The sequence below is a fragment of the Canis lupus genome, chromosome 28, assembly GCF_003254725.2.
Source record: "Canis lupus dingo isolate Sandy chromosome 28, ASM325472v2, whole genome shotgun sequence".
Taxonomy (NCBI): domain Eukaryota; kingdom Metazoa; phylum Chordata; class Mammalia; order Carnivora; family Canidae; genus Canis; species Canis lupus.
This window is the reverse complement of record NC_064270.1, coordinates 38,023,799-38,033,534: the sequence shown is the minus strand read 5'-3', so window position 1 is coordinate 38,033,534 and position 9,736 is coordinate 38,023,799. Positions and strand designations below refer to the sequence as shown.

Here is a 9,736-nt window from a genome sequence, read left to right as displayed (position 1 = left end):
TATGGTCTGATTTTCAATGAATAATTTTCTTTTACATCCAGCACAAGGTCCAGCTGAATGTTTCATTACATTAAAATTTCACCAAGCGACATAAACCTTGTAATTAAAAAAGCGTTAACGTTTTCTAGAGTGCTGAGATAATTTTTGAAAACATTGATATATTCCTTCAAGAGGTGGCTGGGCTAGACCTACAGACATTTTGTCACATCGCATCCTTAGACATGTCTCCACTTAAATTATTTAAGCCGTGGTGTTTTTATTTCTTCTCCTTTCCTGAAGAGGAACCTTGAGGAATTCGATGGAAATGAGGAATTACGTGATTACTGAGCACCTGACTTCTAGAACAAAATCCAAAATCATTTAAATACGGTTTCATGTTTCTGTATTGCGACCAACTTCCTTTGGCTGTTTTTTTTTTTTATTATTTCAAAATAGCTCGTGATTTATTCTTGTTGCCTTGTTCATCTCACGTTTATTTAATTAGCAGTGCTCCTCTGGCATGTCTTAATAAAGAGTGGAAAACAGCGTTATCATAGCAGTTACCTGTCTCCTGCAAGAAGCCCCAGAATTACCCATGCCATCTGAGATCCCAAAATACCCATCTTGCCCACGGGCACCCGTAGGGTCTGCAATGTACTGACATTATTCTTAGACACAGTGCCTGGGACTTCTAGGAATGGTGTCCCAGCAACGACCAATCGGTATCCACCTATGATCCAGCGCCACCGTATACATTTGGGTAGGGACTACTACTTCTGGGAAACATTGAAAAAAAATGCATTACCTTCTGTGTTCAAAGCAGAGGGGAATGAAAGAGACAGCCAGCCGAGAATGCCAGCTAGCCATTCACAAGTGCAGAGAGCTCCTGGGAACGTTTGAAAGTATTGTGCAGGCTCAGAGACACTGCCTGTCAGAGGGAATGGCCCTTCTTTGTGGGCCTGAAAAACATCCTGAGTCCCCATCTTTGGGAAACAAGAGGGTATTTCTTGGTGAGGAGAAATCTAGACCTTTTGTGTTCTTGTAGCATTCTTCGGATGTTGTTGGCTTTCTTGCTTTGCATTTGCATGTGTGTGTGCGTGTGTGTACATGCGCAGAGTGAGAAGGAGTTTTCTTTTTTTTGCTTAACACAATCTGAATTGTTAGTACATGTGGCCTGGGGCTTTTAAAAAGAAAAAAAATGGATGTATACATTTAAATCTATAGATGAAAACTCATAGAGACCTGCGACACTCGTTCTGCAGGGTTGTGATGCCCCGACGAGACTCCATTTCTCTAGCATATGACTGAACCCTCAGTGTAAATCTGTTCCCGTCAGCTTCTCTGTGTCTCTTTACTATGTACTGTCCCCTGATTACCACTAAAATGCCACCAAACTGGGCTGTGAGTTCAACGAGAACAAATTTGTAAGAACAAATTAGAAAGTCATGATTTCCATCCCCATAGAAACAGAATAAGCCACATTGTTTATTAATCACCAGGTAGATGGATGGAGGATGGATGAGAGCTACGCTGGGTGGGGTCTGTGACTTTCTCTTTTACCAGAAAGTAAAAGAGCAAAAGCAGTATCATGTACCAAGTGACAAGGGGGAAAAAAAAAGAAAGAAAAAGTAAAAAAAAAAAAAAGGGTCAAATCTGGTGCATTCCTTCTTGGCTGCAGAGAAGCTCCTTTTAGACTTCCCTTTTATTTCTTTGAGATGTTTGGTGATGAATCAAACATGATTCTTTTTTGAAAAAGAATCTTTTCTGAAAAACTTTCTTTTTCTTATTGGGCTTTACCGATCAGGGGGAAAAAACATTAACTATCAATATACAGCAGATGGTTCATATGATTTTTTAAAATTTTATTTTGAAATGGAAAGTCTCAAGAACATGGGCCTTGTGGTAATGCCTCAAAGATAAAAGTTTTCTTTTGTGTGTTTTTAAACGTTAAGGATGAATGAAGGGAGACCTCTTTGTATGGTTTGAATCTAAAGTATCAGAGTAAAGTGTCAAAGCTCACAAGAGGTGAAGAGAAGTGCCCCAAAGTCTCGGAACACAGACATGACCTGAGCCAGGCCATGAGGACGCTTATTGACATTTGGACACAAAAGTCCCAGGAAGATGCGTTGCATTGATTTCCTTCCACTGAGTTAGGACCCCACACGAATTGTGATTTCATAGGAACTCTCTTAAGTAGACAGTAGCACCGAAATACCATGTTCTGTAAAGATCCTGTTGCTCGAAACTAGTAATCTTTCACAATGGAGTTGGGTAAATGGTCTCAGGAACTTCATGTAAACTTGTCACTTTCAGGTTTGAGCCTTTCCTATTATGTCTATTATTTTATCAATTTTTAAAATTTGTTTATTTATTTTTTTTACAACTGGCAGTCTTCCTGTTTGAGAACTGTTTTTTTTTTTTCCCTGTCTTTTTTTTTTTTTTTATGTCTTTTGGGTGGATTCAGTCTCCTTGAGGGAAATACTACAGACTTCAGTCCCAGGAAGGGAAATGAGGAGAGTGTGCTGTTACCTGAATACATGCCAATGGGTCCTGAGTAACCAGCACCCTTGGTTTTCAAGAGTGTGTCATATACACCATCGATCTGGGGGCTTTTCCAGTGGTAATTGGTTCTGTCCCTTAAGGAGTCTTTATATGTGTGGTGGGGAGAAGCTTGGACCATTTGACAAAATGCAGATATGGTAAAAATTTCCCAAACATTATCAAGAGACTGTCTGCTGCACAAAAACACTGATATAAGGTCAGTCCCCACAAGATTTTTAGCCCATTTTCTGTTGGAGCCTTTCAGGCAGTTTGTAGGTCCAGGCAACTGTGGGCTCTTCTTATGCAGAGTTGTCATCCTGACAAACAACAGCTCCTGCCCAGAGAGAGGAAAGACCTGTGAAAGAGGACAAAATATTAATTTTAACACTACAGAATTCGCTGGCTGGGGAATATTTTTGTGAAATCGTTCTTGACTAGTTACTTTGTGATTTTTAAAAGCTTGTCGGTCAATAAGAAGCAATGAAAGACAAAAATACTCTAGAATCTTATGTTTATATTTAAAGTAGACTCAATTTAGGACTTTTTTTGGGGGGGAGGGTCAGGGCAGGGGCAGAGGGTGAATCCTTAAGCAGGCTCCCCCATGGGTGCAGAGCCTGAGGTGGGACTCAACCCCATAACTCTGAGATCATGACCTGAGCTGAAATCAAGAGTCGGACTGAGCCACCCAGGAGCCCCTCAACTTAGGACTTTTTTTAGGGTGTTTCTGGTGAGAATTTTCCTTTACCGCTGAAAAATTTACTCTCTTCCATATTTTCTATTTTTCTGCCACTGACACTTTTCCTCCCCACCATATAAAATTGAACAGAGCTAAGCACTGACACACGAATGACACCTCACAGAGACTTCTCAGCAGTCTGTTAAATTTGGGAAAAACCTCAAAAAAATGCTTACATCTTGTCTGATCTCTTTTCCTAATCCAGAATATTCAGAGTATCCAGCTCTAAGAGTAAAAAATAACCCACGACCAGCACACACACCGGAGAGACTTCTCCCATGAGTTGCCATGCAAAGTATTCAAAGCCCATATAGCTTCCAGGGAAAGGACAAAAACACAATCCAAAGTAAAAAAAAAAAAAAAAAAAAAAGGCAAATTAATTTAAAACTCTACTGGCACCTATACTAGACTATCTATTCTCTCTGTTTCATCTACATTTACACAGAATGTGAGCAGAACCCTGGGGGCTCAGCCAAGTTCTGTTAAGTGGTGGCTGAGAGGGAGAAACAACCCCGAGAAACCCTAAACCCCTGAATAAATTGTGAGGGAGACCCTCTGCAGGCCCAGCCCAGGCGGCGAGCCCCCGCGCCCAGAGATCTCTGTGCTCAGGTTGGCTGAACCGTCTCTGACAGAAACGCTTCCTTAGTTATTTGTACATCTTTCCCGGGAAAGGAAGGAAAAAACCCTCTGGAGCAAGAGAGGCTTATCTCGCTGTGTTTTGAAACAGTTTTGGTCATGTAGTCTTCTCGAAGACCATGTCCCCCTCCCAACCCCTATGCAATTTTCCCCGAGGCTAACAATTTTATATCCAAGGTAAATCTAGCTAAAATTAAGAAACAGAACATACAGCTGCCCTTACTCCTGGCCCACAGATGTTACCAAAATCTGATTAAAAAGCCCTTAATCTCCTGCTGCACCTTTTCATTAGTGGGATAATCTTTTTTTTTTTTTTTTTCCCAAATATCTTGCAGAAGGGGGAAAAGGAGCCAGAGAAGAAGAGGTTTTGATCATCAGGATCGCTGCAAATGTGCACGGATCCTAGTGGGGAAAATGAGGAGTGAGGTAATCCATGTGCTGAAATATTTTTGCTTCTTTTTCTAGAAAATGTGCAATTTGGTCAGGCAGAAAAAATTGAACAGAGCCTTCCAAGCAATAAATCACTGGATTGCTGGTGACATTCATACAATGCGGATATAGTGTTAACTGTACGAGTCAGACAGCCTCTCCTGCACCCAGCCTGTCCCTAGGAGGTGACCTTGTGACGGTGCGGTAATCAATCATTCTGGCGTAGGACACACTGTTTTTGTTTAATATTACACTATTGGAATATATAGTAAACAAAGTGTAAAGGAAATTTGGAGAGCAAGCACTATATAAGGAAGGCTGTAATATGTGCGCTGCCTGCGGAGAATCACCTACTCCCTGCAGCCTGTGAACAGCTAGTTTACCAACTTCACGGCCTCAGACACCGAGCACATCTGCATCTGCAAGCTGCCGGCGCTGGTGCGGGGCCCCGAGCACCCACCCGTACTTAAAACGTGAAGGGAAATGAGACTGGAAGCTGGAGAGGCCGGAGACACCGGGCCCCCGACGGGGATGGGTTTCCAAGGCTCACCTCCTCGTCTCCCCGTCGCTGTGTTTCCTCCCACACTTCCTCTCAGGATTTTTCTGAGCAAGTCCTGGGGAAGAATGGAATTCGATTTCAGAAACACAGACTCAGGCGTGCATCTCGATGAGCCCACATCTCCTAGAATATTCTGGAAGGGACGCGAACCCGGAACTGTGTCCCGTGGTTGGCGCTCAGTCCAGACCGGCTCCTCCAAGCCTCTCGCCCTGTGTTAGGAGGATCTATTGTCTTTAAAGTGAGTTACATGCACATAAAGCAGGAACACAGAAGTGGGAACACGGGGCCTTATTAACCGGCTGGCTTGTTATTTTCAGCGTGGGCCACTTTGGGGCCAGGCTAGTCCGCAGCGTGCACTGCGCCTGATGAGACCCAACTTTATGGAGGAGATTTTCAAAGAGCGATAGGTCTAAATAAATTAAGCATGGAAAGCTAAAGGGCCCTCCGTTTTTCCCGAGCCATCCAGCATTTCCTCAAGGCGCCAGCCCTTTCGGACAGGATGCTGCAAAGCGTATTTTGATTCTATTTGTTCCGAGCACACCGAGCACACCTTCCTTAAAAAGTCGTGGAATTGGATTTGTTTGGGATGTAACATCATCAGTGGGGATTCGGAGCCTAAGTTAGGGGGAGAATTGGACTCTAAACACACATAAGTGGAGACTTTTCACAGCCCACTGAAGTGGCACATTTTAGTTCACATCATATCCAAACATTTTCTCCCGAACACACTAGAGTTTTCCCTGTTTTTCATGGAAAATCAGCAAGTCAGAAACAGTCAGTTGATTTTTACAATGTGAGTTCTGGGGCCTCTAAATGAGCGTGATAATCATACAATCCAAAGGAAAACAATGGTGGGGTATTTAAAATCAATGTCGTGAAATGTATTCAGAAAGATCGACAGGCACACATTTCCCACGTGGGCGCGGAGCTCATTTCAGTGACTGGGAATGAGGTTTCAGGTGACACATCCAAATTTCTCTTGGAGCGCTCCCTGAGTAGCGCTGCTCTCAGCAAGGGACACGGGGGTCAGCGAGGCCCTTCTCGCCCCAGACTCGGGATGGTAGGAGATTCTCAGCGAGACGCTGGGTCTGATGGAAACCTCCAGATGGTTGGACAATGCCTAGAAAAGTCGAGAAAGGGAGAGAAGTCAGAGACCACACGTGTCCGTGTGAAAGACCTCGTCGATTGCACAAGATTGAGTTGGTGAGGTCAACGTAGGTCCGTATAGCCTGACCTAACGGCAGGTCAGTTAGGACTGTGTGTGTGTGTGTGTGTGTGTGTGTAGAAAGCCTTGATCTAAGCAGAAGGAAACCCCACGTCTATTATTTATATTAAGCCTCCTTAGGGCAGCACACAACACAGTTGCCTTCGGGAGGGAAGGATGAAGAGACATGGCAACAGCTAAAACCGTGTCTTATTTGGGACCAGCATCACCTCTGGGAAGCCAGCCCAGAGACTGGGGAACAGAAGGGCCATGTGGGAGAGGCAGTGACACAGGGTCACACTCACACCCCGCACACGACTCATCCCCCGCGGCCGACTCTACCTTGAGTTGAGTTGCTATAGCTCGGCCCCTGGCGCCTTGCTGCAGGCTGCACCCAGCAGTACCCCCAGGGACGGGAGGAGGTGGAGCCTGCTCAGTTGGGCCCAGGTAGGTCCAGGAGGCAGGTGGGACACAGACCACCCCTCCGTTTTCCTCTTTTGAGATAATCCAGGAGCCCCGGTAACAAGGCCGTGTCTGGCTTTGTTCATTCGACACATTAAACACAAATTGGTGGCCAGTAAACATATGCTCTTCCAAACTGTCTTTGAAGAAAGAAATGGTAGCACGAAATGTTATAAACTTTTAAGCAGTAAAACCTCTTGAAAAGCCCTATTACTTGGAATCAGCAGTATTTATCTCTTTTTCTTGTGGAAATGCATGTTGTTGTGTGCTCTGTATTCGCAGCAGGGAGATTTTTATCGCCTCTCTGACTAATCCAGCTCCATTATGAGTTATGTGGTTATTTTAAATATGTTCTCCTTCCTGCCCTCAGCACTTTTTTTTTTTCTCTTGCTGTTGCTAAGCCTTCCTGGGGCAGAAGTTGTTCTAGGTATCAGGCCTCGCTATACTCTATGATTCTATTCTTTAGGAGATGCTACGGTTCCCCTCAGCAGGGGTGAATTGAGAGCAAGTGGTCTTAATATGCAGCAAGAAATCTACAGGCAACCGAATCCAATTTGCATAGCTTTAGCTGTGCTAAAATTCTAGTCTCCAAAGGATAAATGCAAAAAAAAAAAAAATGTGGTCTATCTTTGTGTGTTTAATTATCTGACTTTTAACTAGCTAAGTTACAATTGCTACAATGAGCATTGGAAAATATTTTGGGCAAAAGCTGTGAGCATTTTTTCAAATTGCTGATAAGAAAACTATTTGAGCAAATAAAAATGGAAAAAAAAATAAGACCATACACACTCATTTCCTGGGATGGTTAAAATGAGAGGTGACATAAATTATTAGCATCTTGTGACTCCGTTTAATTCAGCAACTTTCCCAGAAGTCACATACTTAATGTGAATATAAGTTTATGCAGTTTTTAGAAGCAAAAACTTAAAGTATGAGACAACATCCTCTTCTCAGGAAAGATGATCACGTTTGTTCTATAGTTAAACCTGTACAATATCCATTTGAAGGGCTGATCTATATTTAAAAAGGAAAATCAAAATACAAGCTTCATTATGTAGCCTGGAAATTCTGTGCAAACAATAAACATGGAGTGTCTATAAAAAATGTATTGTTTTTGACCCTCAGGGGTGAAACGAGTGTTATTCTTCAAATTCACTTTTTCCTTTGAAAGTGTGGGGGGACTGAGCTCATGTACGATATGATTTCAGAAGCAATTTATTGATTTAAAATAATAGTAACACGTCCTTTAGAATCTTACCTCTGAAGACCTCGGGCAATGAAATATTCCAAGCAAAATATCAAGAAGAGAAATTTTACTCAGCGCAATTTGCATGTGAATTTGTGTCCAGGTTCATGCTTGGGGGTGTGCATCCTAAAGCATCTCTCACAATCGTTCGTTCCAGGAAAACAATTCAGACCTGGGTCGGCGATGTTCCCAAGAATGCCACGCGGATGAAGGACTTCCCAGAATGGGGACACACCGTTAGGCTCGGGGACCTGGCACGGCACAGGGGGGCAAATGTTGTGAGGCTTTCCTCCTTTGTCCCCTCCAGCCCAGCTGCCCAGCCGCCTTCGAAAGACGCAGACCCACCTGCCGGTGTTGGCTCTGTTTTACCCAAGGTGTGACCGGCCTTACCAGGGCCCCGCGTGTTCTCCATTGCTTCTCCTAATGTCAAAGGCATTCCTTTGGCGTGAAATAAATCAACGGGGACAGCAGAGGAGGCTGCGGGCCGGGCGCCTTGGGATGGGCTCGCAGGGCCGTGGGGGCGCCGGGTGCCCCTTTGCACAATCGCATCACGCACCTACACGGCAAAGCTCCACGTCTGTGGGGAATGTTCATTTTCGCTCCAGTCCCGGCACCGGCTCCCACCTCCTGGAACAGTAATGGGTGTCAGGTAGTCTGGACCAGACAGGATTGAGCCATCAGCCCCCCTGCTGCGTGTTAATTTATTGCCTCAGACATTTTCATATCGGATTCATTCTCACCCACCGCACTGCGGCTGCACGAAGCGCCCGGTCCCTGCCAGGCCGGGCGGCCCGGGGTGCGGGCACCTGGCACCCGCAAATGGCTTTCTTCCCAGCTCGGCCAGGTAGGGGCCCGGCCCGAGGACGCGCGCAGGCACTAGGCGTGGGGGTGACACGCGCGAGCGGGCTCCCCGTAAACAGGGAAGGAAACTGCAAGGCTGCCAGGGCTCCCGGTGTTAGCCGACTCCAGGAAATGGTGTTACTTCCTCGAGAAAACCCAGGGGCCCAGCTGCTCGGAATTTACATCAAAAATACCCTCTCCCTCGTTTTGTTTAGCGGATGCTGGAGAACCTGCTGGAAAGGTGTTGGTTTCTGTTTGTAAATGGATGCACCTGCACCGGGGCTCCCCTCTCTCCAGCCCGGCCCCAGGCGCCGCTGCAGCGGGAGTCTGGCCCAAGGGCTGGGGACTGCGAGCTGGGTTTTGTCCCCTTCCCCTCCAAAATTCTCGGGGCTCGTTCCACCCCCCCTCCAAAAAAAAATGACTTAATTCAGACGCTCAAAGAGGACAGGAGAGGAAGGGATGTTTGCAAACGCGAGAGAGGCAGTGGAACCCCCTGGCTCATCCCGGGAAGCATCAGGCAGCCGTTCGTGTCGTGATGACCGTAATGGGCACGTCCCGCCTGTCAGCCTGCGTTTGCACACATCTTCCCAGGACGAGAGCAAGTTTCTGATGGAAGCAGCTGGCGAGGCCCCTGGGCGCGGGGGGAGAGGCCCCTGTCGTGCCCCTGCAGGGGGAGGGCCGGGCGGGCGCTCGCTGGGGCACCTTGGCTCCGCCAGTGCCCCTCCACCTCCACTGCTGCACGATCCTCCCCGCTCACCTGGGAGATCCGGCTTGAAAGTCGAGCTTGGTTTTACACCCGGGCTCCTGTTGAAGAAGCTGACAGATAACTGGAGCAAATTTTTACTCGTTTTCCTTCAATGAACAAACACAAACCCTTGTCTTTCAGGTGCAGTGATGGACCTTGCGAGGCCGGTGAGTGTTTGGGCCTTCCTCCTGGCCGACTGGCTTTAAAAATCAGGCCACAGACTTTTGTGAGCACGACACTCCTTCCTCGCAGAGCCACACGGCAGGGACACAGACCCGGCACGGTGTAACCGGGATCCGAAAAAAGAAAAAGAACACGGAACACCAATTTTGGGTGCTGTATTAAATTGCTAGATGCTA

General features: G+C 46.0%; 1 long non-coding RNA gene across 1 annotated transcript; it reads right to left on the bottom strand.

The window, feature by feature from the left end:
* Window positions 1–1,826: 1,826 nt before the first annotated feature.
* On the bottom strand, window positions 1,827–8,646 carry LOC118352635 (uncharacterized). The gene is made up of 3 exons (XR_007406852.1): window positions 7,805–8,646; window positions 4,872–6,000; window positions 1,827–2,875 (listed from the first exon to the last, which is right to left on the bottom strand). It is a non-coding gene; the product is annotated as an uncharacterized LOC118352635 (long non-coding RNA).
* Window positions 8,647–9,736: the final 1,090 nt, after the last annotated feature.